Raw genomic sequence first — 20921 nt, 5'->3', positions numbered from 1 at the left:
GATGCCCTCGACATAGCCGGAGAGGTTCTCGCACAGGGTCCCATTGCCCGATACGATGGGACGGCCGGGTGTTTTTACCTTGTGTATCTTTGGGAGGCAGTAGTGATCTCCAACGCGGGGAGTACGTGGGATGAGAGCACGGAGGGTGCTCTGAAGGCCCGGATCAAAGGTTTTGATCGGAGTGCTGAGTTGACGGGTGTGTTCTTTAGTCGGATCTGTGGGTAACTGTCTGTAGTGTTCCTCGTTGTTCAGTTGTCGGTACACCTCTTTGCAGTAATCCCTTCTGTTCAGTATGACGATGGCCTCTGAGTGCGGAATTGTCTCCTCAACTCAGTCCTAAATGGTTGACACACCATCCGGATAACGTGAGTCCAGTTCAAGGCACTCCAGATTCCAGCAAGAGGCAGGGGAGGAGTGGGGGTGGGGGGTGGAGGGGGTGTTGCGGGTTTGGGGAGTGGGGGAGAGGGGCGGTGGAAACAATCTCTCAGCATGTACACTGTCAAACAGTCTCGCCTTTCCAGACTTTTCAATGGGATCACTTTTCATTCTTCCATACCCCAGGGAGAACATGGTAACAGCAATGAATCTCTCCTCCAAGGGCAACTGCCTCATCACAACAATCAATCCAGTGAATCTTGGTTACACAAACAGCGCGAGAATAGAGGGAAGTAAGAGCAAAGTATGGAAAGTTGATAGAGGCACAAAGAGAGACTGAGACAGTGAAAGAGACTGACGTCGATACACAGAAACAAAGAGACAGATATAGACAGTGAGTGGGGGAGTCAGCCACATCTAATGCATGAATAACAAGGTAGACAAAGCCAGCGGCCGGAGTCCACAAGCATTGGGTCCTCTGAATCGTTGACTCGGGACAAAGAGAATGTTCAAAAGCATAGTCAACTTTTGAAAACATATCGAATTGCTTGAGAGGCAGTTTCCCAAACCGAACGGTGAGTAAACTCATCCTGCCCTGTCTACGGCAAAGAAATGAGCAAGACTTCGCCATTGCTAACAACAACGGGGCTTGTCTGGGATTTGAACCCAAGGCCTCTCGCAAACTGGCAAATCACAACACCCAAAGCGAGAATCATACCCCTAGACCAACGAGCCACTGCTGCAAGGTGGGCTCAAATACAGATATTATATTGCCATCCGAATCTGATCTGACAACTGCAGTGGAAGTTGGAAGCGCTGGAAAAACTCATGAAGCCAGGCAGCGTGTGCACACAGGGAAAGGAATCTCCTCTTACACCTGCATAACTTTTCTTTTCAACGGGTAAAGGTTGGAAATGTAGGAAGTTTTAAACAAGTGAAATCCAGGAGCTAGAAAGCATAACAACAGGAAAGGGCTCTGATAAGGAACAATTCAGGAGAGATAAATGAACAAGTACTGTGTAGTCCATGGCCTGAGAGTGAGGAAAGCAGAGTATCACAGAATGTTTGCACCGCAGCATGAGACCATTCACAAGATATTTGAAGCAGTCGCGTGTCCTGTGGATAATAGGGAGCCGGTGGGTGTACTGTACAGTGATTACACAGGAGCTGCAGTGATGAGGTTGGTGGATTTTGGAAATTGAGAGGAACACATGAGCAGCTTGTGTGACTACTTCACCTCATTGCCGCTTTTATACGGCAGCGAAAAGTAATCGTTGTTGCCACTGCATGAAGGACTAACTGATGTTCAACCTGAACAGAACACTTTGAAAGAGAGACTTGCCTCTGGTGGAAATAGATCTGAGATGGAAATAATGAAATATAAAATGAAGTAAATTAGATTAAACATCCAACGTATTAGAAATATTGGGACGTCCAAACTATTAGAAATATTGGGTTTACAGTAAGTGACGTGAACTGATGCTGTGATCGCAGACATAGAACTTGGACCACCATCACACCGAGTGAATCCGCTGTCTGTTTAAATGTTGATCAAAGAAAACTTTTAATCATCTTGCACAATGGAACATACGGGAACTCAGTCAAGAAGCACCCTTCACTCACAAATAACAGAAAAGGTCAATTTCATCTCGCAACTTTCAGCCTATGGCCATCTTCTGTACATTTACCAAGAAGATTTATAAAGTAAGTGAATAGAGTTTGTGATGGTTAAAAAAAAACGCGTTCACACCCTTGGTGTACGTAAGCACAGTGACGCACACAGAGGAGCAAACATAAGTATAGACCACGCGAGACAGAGGACTAACGAGCGACAAAACGGGAGCTGAGCAGAAAGGGAATATAGCTTAGGGATAGAGCATTTGACTGCAGGTCACGACGTTTCTGCATTCAAATCGAATGCCTGCTTCCGCGCTTAATTGATTTTTTTTTCAATTAAAACTGCCCTTCATTGACTGGAAAGTGCTTTGTGACGTCCGCAGGTCGGGATAGGTTCTATATAAATGCAATTATTTCATGATCTTCATTCCAAGTCCTCTGTTACTGAGCCCAGTCAGTGGGAACAGTCTGTCCCTCCCTGCTCTTTCAAACGGCCCTTTTCCATGTTAGGAGAAGGGATTAACCATTACACCACAACAACACTGTGGGGTAAAATAATAAAATATACATGTTTAGATTTGTAAACGATGCCATCATTTGGTCCTTCTGTGTCAGGTTTGGTGAAAATTGAATTGGCGTCTAACTTGCAGTCAACACGCTGTCACCCTGATTTAGGATGCCTTGTAGGTTCTAGTTGTGTCAGTCTCTGTGGCGCAATTGTTTGTGCGTTCGAGTGTTAACCGAAAGGTTGATGGTTCGAGACCATCCAGGGGCGGCGTTTTCAGTTTTTTCTCCACTCCATCTGCTTTCATTGTCTCTTGGTTTTTGAGTGTCACTGAGTCCTTGGGCAACATTTTAAAAAAAACTTATCGTGTGTTTCTGCCTCTACTGTTAGCCGACGTTAGTTTATTGAACATTTATCTCTGACATATTATTTGTAACAATTTATATATTTCAAAATTATTAAACTCAATAACTGAACTCGAAACTTTAACCTATGTTTGATCTTGGGTTTCCATTTTCCTGCCCATTCCTCTTCTTTCTCAGATAGATCAGGAATCTGTCTGTCCCAACCTGAAATGTGTTCAATGAGGGAAATCCACAGCAAGTCGGCAAAGATCAGTGGAATGAGGACTGAGTTAAACTTTCACCAGAATGCTGCTTTTATAATTGAAAAGTCCTGAGATTGAGAGCAGAGAGTTCACATTTGAGGCGTTTCAGTTCTTTGAGAGACGAATGCCTGCCGTGTTTTACAAGGTACGTTTTCACAGGATCAGTAATGATGAGGCTGGTGGGTTTTGGAAATTGAAAGTTACACGTGAACAGCTTGTGGGACTATTTCATTTATCATTGCCGTCTTGCCGTTTTATGTTCTGATAAAACCTGTATTTATAATACAAGCATGAGATGGTGGAAATTCTCAGCAGGTTTGGTAGAATCTGTGCACACGCATCAAATTCTAAACACTTCCATGTGTCACCTGTGTTCCTGAAGTATACTGATTATTGTGTTCAAAAAAAGTTGATAAAAACTTTTCAAAGCAGCTGCCCCATCTCTAAGTGTTATTAAATATCAAGGAATCACATTATCTCACAGCCATGTGGCATTTACACTCCCCCAATGCTTGAATAATATTCTGCAACTGCATTCATGGAGAAAGAGATAAAATTCGGGACAAATGTTATTTTCTGAATCTTATGTTAGATCAATGACTCTGCCACATGGCTAAGGTTTGCAACCGAATTATATTTCAATAAAACAAGGATTTAAATTGCAATCAGACTGCACGGTTTGATATTCTCGGCCGGTCACATTGGTCATGAGCAGAGTTTCTGGATTGTCGGAGTTAACATGTTCATTTCATATACGATGAGTTCCCCGATTCAAAATACGGTCGAAACATTATCGAAATTAATATTTTTTTGAATTTTCCCCGATTCTTGATCGCTGTTGCATATGAACTGGATTGGAGCAGACAAAATGTAAATTTGTTCTTTACCATTTATTGAAAAAGAATACCCTCAGCAAAGTCGCCGCTGGCATACTGTTGCTTTTCTGCTTCCACTGTCACACTCACGATGCAGCTGATGCAGGCTAGATGGCTTAGCCATGGCAAATGAGTGATGTTCCGGTTCGACAATGGCAAAAGTGCCTCAGCAAGGTACTCTGGGCTTACATTTTCTGGTTAATGTTTCAGCCATTCATGACTGAGATATGGAGATATTTCTTCACTCCAAGGCTTGTGAATCTTTGGAATTATTTGACTTATTATTGTCACATGTAATAGCATACAATAAAAAGCATTGTTTCTTGCGCGCTGTACAGACAAAGCATACCGTTCATAGAGAAGGAAACGAGAGAGTGCAGAGTGTAGTGTTACAGTCATAGCCGGGATGCTAGAAATTGAATTGAAGCATTGTGAGAGAGTTTAAAAGAGTTAGAATGAAGTTTTAGAAGCATAGAACGAGAGTAAAAGATAGAGTTAGAAGGTATGCTGGGCACAGCTTCCAAGAGTTCGCCTCGCTCGGACGCCATCTTGCATCAATTCTGTAGCGGCACAGAGGTCTGTGAATCTTCAGTTGATGAAGACTTTGAAGGTTGAGGTGGAGAGTTGTTGGAATCTAAGTGAATGAAGGGCTGTTGGTATAAGCTGGGAAATTGGGATTGAGGCTGTGGATCTGCCTTGATTCAGTCATGGAGGAGGCTCAATGGTTCATGTGACCCAATTCTACTCCATTGATGCTGTTCATTGGCAATACCAGATACGGCATCAATAGGTTCTGCTGGTACAATTGATGAGCTCAGGGCAGTAATGATGTGGAGTTTCCGGCGCTGGACTGGGGTAGGCACAGTAAATAATCTCACAGCACCAGGTTAAAGTCCAACAGGTTTATTTGGGTAGCACAAGCTTTCGGAGCACGCCCCTTCATCACGTGAGTCACCTGATTCGGACAGTGCTCCGAAAGTTCGTGCTACCAAATAAACCTGTTGGACTTTAACCTGGTGCTGTGAGAGAACTGACTGGGCAGTGATAGTAGTTGAAGCGTGTGATCGAATCTCATCACCGCTATATGTCCAGTTCCTTAACTTTATGAAATACCTTTGTTATCACACAAATTCCAATGGAACGCAAATGTAAATTATTGTTTGCAATTGATGGGTTTGTGGAACCAGTTTCCTTGAATCATTGCATCGCAATGTTTCTGTGGTGCAGTGGTTGTCACATTCGCCTTACACACGAAAGATCCCTAGTTTGATCGCGGCAGAAATACTTTCATCATAAACAGAAAAGGTTGGAAGGTCGAAAGAGACATGACAGCATCTGTGGAGAGAGGAAAGAGCCAAACTTTCAAGTCTGGATGACCCTTCGTCAGAGCTCCGGACTCGAAACGATGGCTCTATTCTCTCTCGACAGCTGCTGTCAGACCTGCTAAGATTTTCCAGCATTTTTCTATTTTTGTTTCAGGTTCCATCATCCGCAGTATTTTGCCTGCACAAAAAAAAACAAAAGCTTTTAATTTCAGAGGGATTCGACTACTGGAATTATTTGCGCGTTTGTCACTAAACATGAACTGACCGACTGAGTATTCCCAGTATTTTCTGATTGTAAAGTCAGGAATCACTCAGCGAAAGGGGAAAAAAAAGGATTTTTGTGATAGGGCACAAAGCAGGATGGATTACATGACACCATGAATGGTGGAAAAGACAACATCGAGGAAGTGATGGTGGAGCCTGGGTGGTCTAGTGGTTCAGAGTCAATGTTTCCATAGCTCTGGCCCGGAAGTGATGATAAACTGTTAACTAAACAGAGCGCTTTGCTCAGCACGGACTGAATTTCTGGAGATGAAAGTATCTGAACATAAAAGGAAGAAGGCATAATTTGCTTCAGTTGGTCATAAGATGTTAGAATGACTGTGTGACAATGTCAGTAGCGAAAGTGACTTGAAATGAAGCGGTGGAGACAGAGATGGTTATCAAAGAATTTCAAATCTCTGATATTAGCTTCCCTGGCATGCCGTGGTCAGGTTTCATCGCCATGTTCCACGTTGGAGTACCAGGCAAGTAGCGAATAACTTCTTATTTAACTCTTCATTAAACGAAAGCACGCCTCACAGTGTCTGTTAAGGGAGAAACAAGATCAATCTTCAGCTGATTGAATTGTATTCAATTGTATTGAATTGTATGAGAGCCGGAAAAATCAGAGATGTAACAATAACAAACTCTGAAGAAGAATGACACGGCAGACATTTATCACAAAAACAACTGACACACATGTCAAATTCTTCCTCTTTCAAGTCTCATCGATTAACTCCTTGTTCTCCACCTCGGATATTTCCACATCCATCAAATATCACCCACCTGAAAATTCAATCTCTTCTTCGCTCCACTGATGATGATACACCAACTCCACGCTGGGCGCAGGAATTGGCTCCATAGCTCAGTGGTTGCATCAGTTGGACAGTTTAAAGTTTATTCATTAGTGCCACAATTAAGCTTACTTTAACACCGCAATGAAGTTTCTGTGACAATTACGTCATCGGCAGAACCGGCACCTTCTCGGGTAAATTGACAGCTAATTTAGCATGGCCAATGTACCTAACCAGCACATCTTTCACTCTGTGGGAATAAGAAGGGGCACCCGCAGGAAACCCACGCAACACGGGGAAAGCATGCAGACTCTGCACAGACAGTAACCAATGCCGGGAATTGAAACCGGGCCCCTGGCGCTGTGAGGCATCAGTGCCACCATGTTGCCCAGAAAGATCTTATCTTGTTCATAAACGGAGAAAGAGCAGACAATGTTTGTGAAGGTGACCTAGTTCTTTTTTAATTGATTAGAAATGGGTGTCGCTGCCGGCCAGCATTTATTGCCCATCCTGGTTGCCCTGGGACAGTTAGGATCAAACACTTTGCTGCAGCTCTGGAGTCAGTGTAGGCCAGGCCGGATAAGGGACGGCAGGTTTCCTTCCGTAAAGCACATTACCGAACTCAATGTTTGTTTTTCCGACAATCGACAATGGTTTCATGGTCATCAGTAGATTCTTAATTCCAGATAGTTTTTATTGAAAAACAATTCTACAACGTGCCGTGGCAGGATTCCAAAGCGGGGCCCCATAAAATTGGATGAGTTTCTGGATAAATAATCTCGCGATAATATCACCAGGCCATCGTCTTACCTAATATAAGCGTTTGTCTTGAGAGATTTGGGTGTGTTTGTACAAGGAACGCAGGAAGATAGCATGGTGGTGCAGCAAACAATAGGAAGGGAATAGCATTTTGGTTTTTATTGCCAACAGATTGCTGTATAAGAATAAAAACACCAATTTACATTTATCCAGGGTTTTGTTGAGAGCAAGTGTGAAATATTCGGTGCAGTTCTGATATCCACAATGCTTTTTATTTTCGAAAAAGGCTACCATTCCATCGGAGACGGTCCACTGGGTAGGTTCCTGTGATGAGAGAGTTCTCCTGGGATGAGAGGCTGTGTAAATTGGGCTGAAATTCCCTGGAGTTTAGAAGACTGAGAGACAATTTTATTGAACCTACAGAATACTGAGACATTGTTTCCCAGTCTCAGATGAGGACTCATCGGAGAACTGATACACAAACACATCCAGCCAAGACTCTAATTCTGAGCTTTAATTGCATATTTGAAATGAATATATATTATACCATGTGATATGGATGATATGAGTATTCATTAAATAAATAATGTTGACAACACCTGACAACAGTCGAGCGGCAACACTTGAGAAATATTTTTATTGTTGCCTCGGTTCACAAGCCGGAACTGCGCGACAATGAATGCTTATGGGGAAAATAAAAGTACAACGACCGCCTCTGGATGGTACTGAGCCACCAAACATTTGCTTAAAGTCGAACGCAATAACGAATTCCGCAATTAAGACGAAGACACACTATATTAGGGTGTCAGCAAGTGCTGTTATATATCCAACCCCAATTCTCTTTTTTAAAAACATAGTCGAGAACTACAACATGACCACATCGTTTACAATACTATGCAAACCCCTTTGACGACTTTACCCCCCACAGTGTTGCAGCGATTTAGGGGTTTCCCGCTTCTCCCAACATGGGAAAGGGCCGTTTGATAGAGCAGAAAGGGACAAACTGTTTCTATTGACGATTGTCAGTAACCAAAAATTGGGACTGAAGGTAATTTATGAAAGACCGAATTGTATTTATGCGACGCCTTTCCCGGTTGGTGGACGTCACAATGCGCTTTGCAGCCAAAGAAAGACAACCACAATTGAAACTAAGACAAAGACAAGGGAGGGGGCACTCGGATTTGAACCGAGGGCCGTTTGATCTGCAGTCAAATGCTCTACCACTGAGCTACACCCCCTCAGCTGTGAACTGATGCTCGGGATCCAGCATAGTCTTATTAAGTGGTGGAGGGCGTTCCAGTGGTCAGACTGCATCACGCTTTGTCTCAGAGTTACTGGTTTCTGAGTGAAGTCGGAGAGCTCAGTGTTTAAGTTAGCGAGATGTTTTCTTGTGATTTGGCTGAGATTTGGATCCAGGACTAGGAGATGTTTGTGTCAATCTAACCGATAAAATCAACCCCATTTGTCATGCAGATTTGAACTTGTATCCCCATCTCTATTGGCAGCGCTTTGCAGCCTATCACTGTCCTTCACTATCTGTGTTTGTTCTTGAACTGTTGCCCATGTGACATTTCCAATTCGGACACAAATATAGATCTAACTCCACTGCTTCGGACAGAGCTGTTTTCGATCAGGAAACAACTCAGGTCTCTTACATGGATTATCAAAAACTTTAAATCTTAGCATATTGAAGCCGATCAATGACCCTGAAAGCGCCAAATCCGAAGCACTGGACCACGAGGATTTCATTCTCCTGGTTCTCCCATAGACTGAATACAGGAATTCCACAGTGCCAATTATTCACAGTCGCATTCTCCTTCCAGTCTTGTACACGTTGTTCAGCTTTGAAAGTATTCATCTTTTCACATTAGCTTCCAGTGTGATGAAAGCAGATCAGTGATGAGCTGAAGTTTTTCAACAGATTTACCACAATAAGGTTTATAACAAACATTACTCTTTGAATGTGGTGAGATACAGTGAAATTTAATGCAGTAGAAGGTAACTCACTCATTCTGATAGTTGGTACCAGCAATTGCAATGTAAATATGATGTCGAGATACCGGCGTTGGACTGGGGTGGGCACAATAAGAAGTCTCACAGCATCATGTTAAAGTCCAACACGTTCATTTGCTTCGATAATAAAATCAATTTGCTTTATTTGATCAGCGCGCCGAAAGCTCCTGAATGCAAATAGACCTGGTGTTGTAAGACTTCCTAATGTAAATATGAATTGTTGTGGGTAATGGACAGGATTGTGGAATGGGGCAGATTTTTCCTTCTTCCTGTTCAACCTGCCACAAGTATCTCTCCCGTTTTCGACCAGGAAGCAATATCCACTCTCCTTAATTCATGTGTTGCACGAGAGCAATGAATCATCATTCCCTCTCCGCGAATCGAACCCAAACCGTGGCAGTGAAAGCAGCGAATTCTATCGACGAAACCAACACGGAAATTGAAGTGACCTGAGCATTATTGAACAATTGTGGGCGTGTGTGTGATTTGGGAGAAAGGTCACGTGCTCTCAGGTAATCCCTGATGAATGAAGCCATCGACTTCGTTATCGCTGAGCTTTTTGTGTTCTTGAGCAATCGGCCTCTGAAGCTGATGCAATGAGGCCTGGAGAGTAACCCACTGCACCGTCTGCAATGTGATTGCGGTGCGATTTGCTGAAAGCTGTTAATTTTATAAAAATAATCTTTTTGCGAATTGCAAATGAAATGCCCTTCAGTACCCGGTAAGAATTCGCACAACACCAAGTTAAAGTGCAACAGGTTTGTTTGAAATCACGAGCTTTCGGAGCACAGCTCCTTCATCACTCATGCTGAGGATTCACCACATTTTTCTGTCTTTAAATGAAAGCAATAGATATCGCGTCAATTCCCCGGTATCCTGAGTGTACGACACTGATTTCCACAGTACACTGCTTTAAATGTTTGTTTTCAATGTGAAATTAAGTAGTTTGATTCCATGTGAAGCATTTAAACTTACACTCTTCCGGGAAGATGGTGACATAGTGGTAAAATCAGTGGAGTATGAATCCTGTGACCCAGGCTCACAGGTCACGATCCCAAAGCAGTCTAGAACTGAAACGGAATTGAAAGCTCGTCTCCGTAATGAAGCTTTGTTTCATGATTGTCATGAAAACACATCTTGCAGAAGGAAATCTGCCATCATTCTCCTTTCTGGCCTCCATGGGACTCCAGAGGAAAGGCAATGTGATTGACTCTTAACTGCCCTCTGAAATGGCCCAAAATCCCCAGTTCAGAGGGAAATAGGGATGGAAAACAAATGCTAGCATTGACAACAAAATATATATTGCATTAGCAGCATTTTATGAAATGATTAATTCTCATTTTGTTTCATTTCATGTGAAACAGGGTGATATATTCCAGTGTCTTATTATTTAAAACCTCAACCTTTCAACAGTTCAAACAGGTAAGATTCAGTCAGAGAAAAGTGAACCACTGTGATCCAAACCTAGGTTTTGTAGTTGCTCCGTATCCCACCTCAAAACAGAAAATGTTGGAAGGACTCATCGGCTTCAAGAGCTTCTGTGGAGAGGGAAAGAGAGTGAATGATTCAGGTTGCTGACCTTTGACGCAAACTGGAAAAAAGTAGTGATTTAATGATTTTCAAACAAGTACAGAGTCAAGGAAAATAGAGAGGGAGAGGAGGAAAGAACAAACGGTATTTTGATCGGATGGAAGGCTGCAGCGATTGAATTACAATGGAGATGATTATTGTTCCCACTGACACAATCTCGCAGATCTGGGTTTGAATCTCATAATAAATGAGAACAAAACCTCTCTCGGAGTTCAGCGCTAAACTCCCCGCCTTCCAGTGAACTGGAGACAGTTTTCAGTCACAAACCCACAACTGTGAGATAAGCAACGTAGAAAGAAGAAAGACTCAGTTGGAGCGGTGACACTTCAGGAGGAACGGAGATCGTGAACACACGCAGGAATGAGGCAAAGTTTGAAACCAATGTCGCCCAACGTGGGGCTCGTACCCACGACCCTGAGATTAAGAGTCTCATGCTCTACCGACTGAGCTAGCAGGGCACATGTGCTAAGCTGCTTTCCATAACCTAAAATGCATGGAGACAACTATGGATTTTTCATCTGGTGTGTCAGCTTGTTCTGATTTCAAAGTTTACAATGAATCCACCGACAGAATCCCCAAAGTTCCTATCCATTCCTCTCAATCATTAATTACATTATTCACATCTTCCAATTCTTAGCTTCACCTCTCCCAAATATTCCAAACTCCTCTTACATCATTCTCCTTATTTTTCTTTGTTCTTAATAATTTAGCCAGGGGTGGGGGGAACTCAACATTTACACTGTTAAACTGTTTCCCAGTTTCCGACTTTTCAGTAAGATCAACTCTGATAATTCTAAACTCCAGAGCGAACAGACTCATCCCACTGATTCTCTCCTCCCAGGAGAAACGGAGAAATCAATCCAGTGAACCTCGGTTACACACAGACAGCTAAATAATGGACAGAGCAAGGAGCAAAAGATGTCAACGTAATAAAAACATAGACAGAGAGTCTGAGGGAGATATATAGAGACAATGAAAACCAGAAATAGCGAGTGCGGTACACATCCACAACCCACGAATGAATAACAATAGACACACAGCCAGTTGTCTCAACCAACAAACATGGGGTCCTCTAAACTGGTGACCAGAGATAAAGTGAATGGCCACAAGCATATTAACCTTTTAATGTCATGATTTTCTTGTGTGAGTGTTGTGTTGATAGATTGCCTGCACTGTGTGATCAGGTTCTCAAACTAAATCCCACCTAAACCAATCCCAACGTTTGCACTGCAAATACATTTATAAAACCTATGACTTGTCCAATACGAAACAACAGCTGATTGAGGGATCTAGCCCGACTTGTGAACCCGAGATCGCTCACACGTTTGTGGTTGTTTACTCCCCAGGCCCGAGTAATACCACTCGTCCAACGAGCCGCTGCTGAGGATGTTGTTCAATAAAAATATTTCCATTGACATCCAAAGCTGCTCAGACTTCTGCAGTGAAAGGTAAAAATGCTGGAAAAACTCAGAAAGCCAGACAGCTTGTGTGCACAGGAAAACACATCTTATATTTTAGCACCATAACCTTTCATTGCGAAGAACTAGGAATTTCTAGAAATGTAAGAAGTTTTAAACAAGTGTTATCCAGCAGCATAACAAGAGGGTTTGTGGCCTCTTGCGGGTGTAAATCAGGAGAGATTAAATGAGGGAAACAAAGAAATTTAAAGTAATTAAACCACAGAATGGGGCCATTCCTCAGTCCCTTACAGGACGCAGTTGTGGTGAGGATGAAGGGGAACCTGTGGATGTAATGTACGTAGATTACATTGGAGCCACAGTGATGAGTTGGGGGGTTTTGAAAATTGAAAGTTACACTTAGGAACATAGAATTAGGAGCAGAAGTGGGCAAATTCACCCCTTCGAGCCTGAACCGTCATGCAATCAGTTCATGATTGATCTCTCCCTGTTCTCAAATCCACCTCCCTACCTGTTCCAATATCCCCTCATCCCTTGATTTATCAGGAATAAATCTGTCTCTTTCTTGAAATCATTTAATGATTCAGACTCAACCGTGCTATGGGGCAATGCATTCCACAAATTCATGACCCTCAGTGAGAAGCAGTTCCTCCTCATCTCAGTTTTAAATCTACCACCTCTCAACCTATACATTTGACATGGTGTTCCCGATTGCGCATAAGAAAAAAGATTTTACTTTCTTCAATCCTATTTAGAATTTTATATACCACGATCACTTCAGCATATTGTGGGACTATTTCACCTCACTGTCGATTTCATGTCCCAGCAAGCACAATTGGTGTTGTCATTAGATGAAGCAGTCACTTATGTTCCACCCAAACTGGGCACATTAAGGGATATATGGTAAGTCATTTTGAAAAACACAGTTCACCCGTGACCCTGGGAGTCCAGTACTCCCCAGTGTTGTTTGTTTTCAATTCCCGCTCAGGAAACGATCATTTATAGGTCTCAGCAAACTATTAAAAAATAACCTGATTGACTATCTGATCGAAAGCAGATCTACTAATATCAGCCGAGTGAGTTTTGCAAGTCTACATCACAGCTGGAAATGTCACATGTGCAACAGTCAAGAACAAACACAGTAGCAGAAAGATAGTGATAGGCTGCAAAGCGCTGACAATTGAGATGGTGATGGAAGGTAACATTTGGATGGTAAAAAGGTCAGATTTTCGCGTTCACACTGAATTATTCACCTTTCCCCTCACTCTGCAACGAAAATATTTGGAAAAGGTTCTCTCTCGTTTCAAACAGTCGAAAGTGGAATTAATAACTGTAAGTGGAATGTCTGTTGTATGTTGTCACTGATTGAATGTATCCCTGGGATGGAAACAGAAGGTGCCATATTGCAACAGAGACTTGCTTGTGGTGAATGTAGTCTGGCCTGGCGCGAAAAATAAAGCAATACATGCAGTGTGTGTAAAGCAATTTGTAAAACAGGCGAAAAGCAGCTGGACTGGTAGTCAGAGTTTGACACTTTCACTGCTGTTTGGATTGGTGGTCAGGTAATGGACATTTGTTGCTCTCATCCAAACCGTAAAAACAAAAGTCAGTTATTGCCTTGTGGAACATATAAAACACAATCTCGCCTCATGTCCTGAAGTGAAGACTGAGCAAATTCAACAGGAGGTTTTTTCTTGTCATTTCTGGCAGGATATTGGGAACCAGACAAGGTTAAGGGCAGTTTAAATGATGCTGGTCCTTCACTGCAGCTCATTCTGTTTCTGACTGGATGTGATTCCTGCTTGTTACACAGTTCAGGATCAATTGATTCAGTAAAGGAGCAGGCTCAAGCCGACTGATGGACTGTCGCAGCTCCATTGCTTCTAATTTCAATAACGATACCAGTAAAGGACACAGCTGCTTACGTGGTAACGTAGCCGAGTAATCTAAGGCAGTGGCTGAAAGTCCAGTCTCTACGGAGTTGTTGTGTTCGACTGCAGCCACTGCCAGAATGGGTTTGAGTTTTGGTCCCTGCAGTTGAAGTCCAGCATTTCAGATTGAATGCAAGAGTTTGTGCCGTGTCGTTTTTGGCATGAAGAAAGAGGAGCGACAGAGCAATGTAAACAGGTGTTGAGGTAAAGGAACGAGTGTGGAAGGACTGGAGCAAATTATCGGGGATTCTGGAATCGGAAACAAAAAGAGAAAATGCTGGAAAATCTCACCAGGTCTGGCAGCATCTGTAAGGAGTGAAGAAAGCTGACATTTCGAGACCAGATGACCCTTTGTCAAAGCTGGGAGGAGTGGAGCTGCTCCGATGGAGAATATAAACGGGAACACCGGTTGAATGGCTGTCTGTCGAAATAAACAGCAGGATTGCAAACATTGAGACTGCAGTCCCGGCCCAGGGGATGGATTGGGATTTTCTAACTGAGGTTCAAATCCTGTCATGTGCGCTTCCCGTCATTCCTCATTGTGACTTTTTTTTAATTGAAAGTTATTGGAAATGAAGCAATGGGTGCAGAGATGATCAACTCACTCCATATTTGTCACATCAGCGTCACTGAGGGTCTCGTGATCAGCGTCGGCGCCGTGACGCGGTTTCGATTCCCAGTCTCGGAGTGAATAAATTTTTGTTCATTTCTTCATTCAATAAAAACAGCGTCCGTGAAGGGAACAACAAGCTAAATCTTCCAGCTGGATGAACTTGTATCAGAGCTGGAAAAATCAGAGATGTAACATTAACGATAAACTCTGAAGAAGAACCACATGTCACACACAACATACATGTCAAGTACATACACAATACACATGTCAAATCATGTCACTTTCAACTTCTGTCTTTTAACTTCCGGCTCTCCACCTCAGACATTTCCACATTCATCAAAAATCTCCGTCCTCAAACCCCATCCTGGTTCTCAATCCACGGATAATGCTGCACTTAGTGGCAGCTCCTTGCAGCATTTGGCTCCATAGCTCAGTGGGTAGAGCACTGGTCTTGTAAACCAGGGGTCGCGAGTTCAATTCTCGCTGGAGCCTACGGGCAAAGTTTAGCTGATAGAAGCTGTAGGAAAGGGGAAGAGAGTCTAAAAGTCAAACAAGAGATAAGTCGAGGTTCAGATCGGGTGTGATTTTGGAAAGCGAAAAGATATGTCGTTCTTCGTAAAAAAATCGAAAGAGCAGGAAATGGGCTGATCATTTCGGCCTAAGATAAGGCGAAATTACTTCACTGAAATGGTTGTGAATCTTTGAAATTCCCTATGCCAGACAGTTATGGAAGCTCCATCATCGAATACATTTAAGGTTGGGATAGACAGGTTTCTGGCCTCTCGGGGAATTCAGGGATATGGGGAGCTGGTGAAAAACTGAGTTGTACCCCAAGATCAGCCATAAGAAGCTATTTTATTCAAATAACCAAGAACTTTAAGGAAACAAGTAAAACATGTTAATTAAGGTACTGCCCTTCATTGACTGGAAAGTGCTTTGTGACGTCCGCTGGTCGGGATAGGTTCTATATAAATGCAAATATTTCATGATCTTCAATCCTCGTCCTCTGTTACTGAGCCCAGTCAGTGGGAACAGTCTGTCCCTCCCTGCTCTATCAAACGGCCCTTTTCCATGTTAGGAGAAGGGATTAACCATTACACCACAACAACACTGTGGGGTAAAATAATAAAATATACATGTTTAGATTTGTAAACGATGCCATCATTTGGTCTTTCTGTGTCAGGTTTGGTGAAAATTGAATTGGCGTCTAACTTGCAGCCAACTCGCTGTCACCCTGATTTAGGATGCCATGTAAGCTTCAGTCTCTGTGGCGCAATTGGTTAGCGCGTTCGGCTGTTAACCGTAAGGTTGATGGTTCGAGACCATCCAGGGACGGGGCTTTCACTTTTTTTTCCTCTCCATCTGCTTTCATTGTCTCTCGGTTTTTGAGTGCCACTGGGCAACACTAAGAAAAAACTTGTCGTGTGTTTCTGCCTCTACTGTTAGCCGACGTTAGTCTATTGAACATTTATCTCCAACATCTTATTTGTAACAATTTATATATTTCAAATATTATTAAACTCAATAACTGAACTCGAAACTTTAACCCATGTTTGATCGTGGGTTTCCATTTTCCTGCACACTCCCCTTCTTTCTCAGATTTCTCAGGAATCCGTCTGTCGCAACCTGAAATGTGTTCAATAAGGAAAATACACAGCAAGTCGGCAAAGATCAGTGGAATGAGGACTGAGTTAAACTTTCACCAGAATGCTGTTTTTATCATTGCAAAGTCCTGAGATTTAGAGCAGATAGTTCACATGGAAAAGGGCTGTTTGATAGAGCAGATAGGGGCACACTGTTTCCACTGACGAGGGTCAGTAACCAAAGGATTGGGATTAAAGATAATTAATGAAAGACCGACTTGTATTTATGGAGCGCCTTTCCCGGTTGCTGGACGTCACAAAGCGCTGTGCAGCAAATGGAAGACAGTTCCAATTGAAAAAAAAGTATCAGCTCGACAAGGAAGAGGGGATTCGGATTTGAACCGAGGACCTCTTGATCTGCAGTCAAATGCGCTACCGCTGAGCTACACCCCATCAGTCGCAAGCTGGTTCACGGGATCCAACATATTCTTATTAAGTGTGGAGGGGGATCGAGTGGTCAGACTGCATCCCGCTTTGTCTCAGAGTTACTGGTTTCTGAGTGAAGTCGGAAAGCTTAGTGTTTAAGTTAGCGAGATGTTTTCTTGTGATTTGGCTGAGATTTGGATCCAGGTCGAGGAGATATTTGTGTCAACCTAATCGATAAAATTTACCCCATTGTCACACAGATTTGTATCCCCATCTCTATTGGCAGCGCTTTGCAGCCTATCACGGCCTTTCACTATCTGTGTTTATTCTTCAACTGTTGCCCATGTGACATTTCCAATTCAAACACAGAATTATAGATCTAACTGCACTGCTTCTGACAGAGCTGTTTTCGATCAGGAAGCAATTCAGGTTTGTTGAACGGATTATGAAAAACTTTAAATCTTAGCATATCGAAGCCGATCTGTGACTCTGAAAGCGCCGAATCCTAAGCACTGGACCACCAGAATTTCATCTTCCTGATTCTCCCAGAAACTGAGTACAGGAATATGCACAGTGCCAATTACTCACGGTTACACTCACCTTCCAATCGTGTGCACGTTGTTCAGCTTTGAAACTGTTCATATTTTCACATTCGCTTCCAGTGTGATGAAAGCGCAGCTGTGATAAGCTGAACCTTTTCAACAGATTAACTACAATAAGGTTTATAAGAAACATTACTCTTTGAATGTGGTGAGCTACAGTGAAATTTAATGCAGCAGAAGGTAGCTCACTCATTTTGACAGGAGGTGCCAGCAATTGCAATGTAAATATGATGTCGAGATACGGGTGTTGGACTGGGATGGGCAGAATAAGAAGACTCACAGCATCATGTTAAAGTCCAACTGGTTCAATTGCTCCGATAGTAAAATAAATTTGCTTTATTTTATCAGCGCCCCGAAAGCTCTTGATTCCAAATCGATCCGGTGTTGTGAGACTTCTTAATGGAAATATTAATTGTTGTGGGTAATTGACAGGATTGTGGATTGGGGCAGATTTTTCCTCCCTGCTGTTCAACCTGCCACAAGTATCGCTCCCGTTTTAAATCAGGAAGCAATACCCACTCTCCTTAATTCATGTGTTGCACGAGAGCAATGAATCATCATTCCCTAACCGGGAATCGAACCCAGACCATGGCATTGAAGGCGGCGAATTCTAACGACTCGACCAACAAGGAAATTGAGGTGTCCTGAGCATTATTGAGCAAGTGTGCGTGCGTGTGCATGTGTGTGTGCGTGTGTAGGTGTGTGCGTGCGGGTGGGTGGGCAGGTGGGTGGGTGCGTGCGTGTGTGGTTTCGGAGAAAGGTCTTGTGCTCTCGGGTAACCGCTGATGAATGAAGCCGTCGACCTCTTTATCGCTGAGCTTTTTGTGTTCTTGAGCAATCGTCCTCTGGAGCTGATGCAATGAGGCCAGGAGAGTAACTCACTGCACCGTCTGCAATGTGATTGCGGTGCGATTTGCTGAAAGCTGTTAATTTTATAAAAATCATCTTTTTGCGAATTGTAAATCAAATGCCCTTCAGGGCCCGGTAAGAATTCTCTCCAGCTAAAAGTGCAGCTGGTTTATTTGGAATCTCTAGCTTTCGGAGCGCAGCTCCTTCATCACTCACACTGAGGATTCACCACATTTTTCTGTCTTTCAATGAACGCAATCGATATCTCATCAATTCCCCGGTATCCTGAGTCTCTGACAATGATTTCCACAGTACACTGCTTTAAATCTTATTTTTTCAATGTGAAATTAAGCGGTTTGTTCCATGTGAAGGATTTACACTGAAACCCTTCGGGGATGATGGTGACGTAGTGGTAAAATCAGTGGAGTATGAATCCCGTGGCTCAGGCGCACAGGTCCCGATCCCACCACAATCTAGAACTGAAACGGAAGTGAAAGCTCGTCTCAGTAATGAAGCTTGTTTTTTGATTGTCATGAAAACTCATCTGGACCTTTTGCAGAAGGAAATCTGCCATCCTTCCGCTTTCTGGCCTCCATTGGACTCCAAACTCAAGTCAATGTGATTGACTCTTAACTGCCCTCTGAAATGGCCCAACAAAATACGCAGTTCAGTGGGAAATAGGGATGGACAACAAATGCTGGCATTGACAATGAAATATATATTGCATTAGCAGCATTTTATGAAAGGATTAATTCTCATTTTGTTTCATTTCATGTCAAATAGGGTGACATATTCTGGTGTCTCATTATTTAAAACCGCAGCCCTTTAACTGTTCAAACAGGTAAGGTTCAGTCAGAGAAAAGTGATCCACTGTGATCCCCAGCAAGGTATTGTAGTTGCTGCAAATCCCACCTCAAAACAGAAAATGTTAGAAGCACTCATCGGCTTCAACAGCTTCTGTGGAGAGGGAAAGAGAGTGAATGATTCAGGTTGCTGACCTTTGACCCTAACTGGAAGAAATGTGTCATTTAATGGTTTACAAACACGTACAGAATCAAGGAAAATAGAGAGGGAGAGGAGGAAAGGACAAACGGTCTTTTGATCGGATGGAAGGCCGGAGTGATTGAATTACAATGGAGATGATTATTGTTCCCACTGACACAATCGCGCCGATCTGGGTTTGAATCTCATAATAAATGAGAACAAAACCTCTCGCTGAGTTCAGCGCTGAACTCCCGCCTTCCAGTGAACTGGAGGCAGTTTTCAGTCACAAACCCACAACTCTGAGATAAACAACGCAGAAAGGAGAAAGACTCAGTTTGAGCGGTGACACTTCTGGAGGAACGGAGATCGGGAATTCACCCAAGAATGGGGCAAAGTTTAAAACGATGCCACCCAACGTGAGGCTCGAACCCACGGTCCTGTGATTAAGAGTCGTATACTCTACCGACTGAGCTCGCCAGGCACATGAATCAGGCTCGTTTCCATAACCTAAAATGCATGGAGACAAATATTGTTTTTCCAACTGATGTCTATACTTGCTCTGATTTCAAAGTTTACAATGAATCGACCTACAGAATCCCCAAGTTTCCTATCCCTTCCTCTCAATCATCAATTACATCATTCACATCTTCCAATGCTCAGCTTCACCTCTCCCAAACATTCCAAACTCCTCTTACACAATTCACCTTTTTATTGTTCATAATAAACGAGCCAGGGGTGGGGGGAACAGCCTCTCAGCATGGACACTGTCAAACTGTTTCCTACTTTCAGACTTTTCAATAAGATCACCTCTGATTATTCTAAACTCCAGAGCGAACAGACTCATCCCACTGAATCTCTCCTCCCAGGAGAAACGCAGAAATCAATTCAGTGAACCTCGGATGCACAGAGACAGCGAATGAATGAAGACAGCAAGGATCAAAATCGGTCAACGTAATAAAAACACAGTCAGAGACACTGACAGATTCTGAGGGAGATATATAGAGACAATGAAAAACAGAAATAGCGAGTGAGGTACACATCCACAACCCATGAATGAATAACAATATACACACAGCCAGCTGCCTGAACCAACAAACATGGGGTCCTCTAAACTGGTGACCAGAGATCAAGTGAGTGGCCACAAGCATATTCACCTTTTAATGTCTTGATTTTCTTGTGTGAGTGTTGTGTTGATAGATTGCCTGCACTGTGTGCCCAGGTTCTCATACCAAATCCCACGAAAACCAATCCCACCGTTTGCACTGCAAATACATTTACAAAACCTTTGACTTGTCCAATACGAAACGACAGCTGATTGAGAACTCTCGCTCGGCCTTTGAACCCGGGATATCTCGCATGTTGGTGATGTTAACACCCTCAGCCCGAATCATACCCCTTGTCCAACGAGCCGCTGCTGGGGAAATTGTTCAATGAAAATATTTCCATTGCCATTCAAAGCTGCACAGATTTCTGCAGTGCAAGGTGAAAATGCTGGAAAAACTCAGAAAGTCAGACAGCTTGTGTACATAGGAAAACAAATCTCATATTTTAGCTCCATAATCTTTGATTACTACAGGGCATGGTAAGAAATTAGGAGGCTTTAAACAAGTGTTATCCAGCAGCATAACAAGAGGGGAGACCTCTGGCCGGGTGTAAATCAGGAGGGCTTAAATGAGGGGAAAAAAGAATTTTAAAGTAATTACACCACAGAATGGGGCCATTCCCAAGTCCTTTACAGGACGCAGTTGTGTTGTGGATGAAGGGGAACCTGTGGATGTAATGTACGTAGATTAC

The 20921-nt window shown here is 43.0% G+C and overlaps 2 protein-coding genes and 4 non-coding genes across 6 annotated transcripts in view; 4 read left to right on the top strand and 2 right to left on the bottom strand.

The window, feature by feature from the left end:
• LOC144483022 (uncharacterized) overlaps positions 1–20921 on the top strand; it is a 1062789-nt gene that overhangs the window by 752436 nt on the left and 289432 nt on the right. The gene's annotated exons all lie outside the window — the stretch shown is intronic.
• Positions 1–20921, top strand: part of LOC144482982 (uncharacterized) — a 162871-nt gene that overhangs the window by 76696 nt on the left and 65254 nt on the right. The gene's annotated exons all lie outside the window — the stretch shown is intronic.
• On the bottom strand, positions 8285–8356 carry trnac-gca (transfer RNA cysteine (anticodon GCA)). The gene has a single exon. It is a non-coding gene; the product is annotated as a tRNA-Cys (tRNA).
• trnak-cuu (transfer RNA lysine (anticodon CUU)) lies at positions 11107–11179 on the bottom strand. Its single transcript has one exon. It is a non-coding gene; the product is annotated as a tRNA-Lys (tRNA).
• Positions 15103–15175, top strand: trnat-ugu (transfer RNA threonine (anticodon UGU)). The gene has a single exon. It is a non-coding gene; the product is annotated as a tRNA-Thr (tRNA).
• trnan-guu (transfer RNA asparagine (anticodon GUU)) lies at positions 15945–16018 on the top strand. The gene has a single exon. It is a non-coding gene; the product is annotated as a tRNA-Asn (tRNA).

This window comes from Mustelus asterias, unplaced genomic scaffold (assembly GCF_964213995.1).
Source record: "Mustelus asterias unplaced genomic scaffold, sMusAst1.hap1.1 HAP1_SCAFFOLD_44, whole genome shotgun sequence".
Classification (NCBI taxonomy): domain Eukaryota; kingdom Metazoa; phylum Chordata; class Chondrichthyes; order Carcharhiniformes; family Triakidae; genus Mustelus; species Mustelus asterias.
The sequence above is the reverse complement of the archived record's forward strand: the minus strand, read 5'-3'. Positions and strand labels throughout refer to the sequence as shown.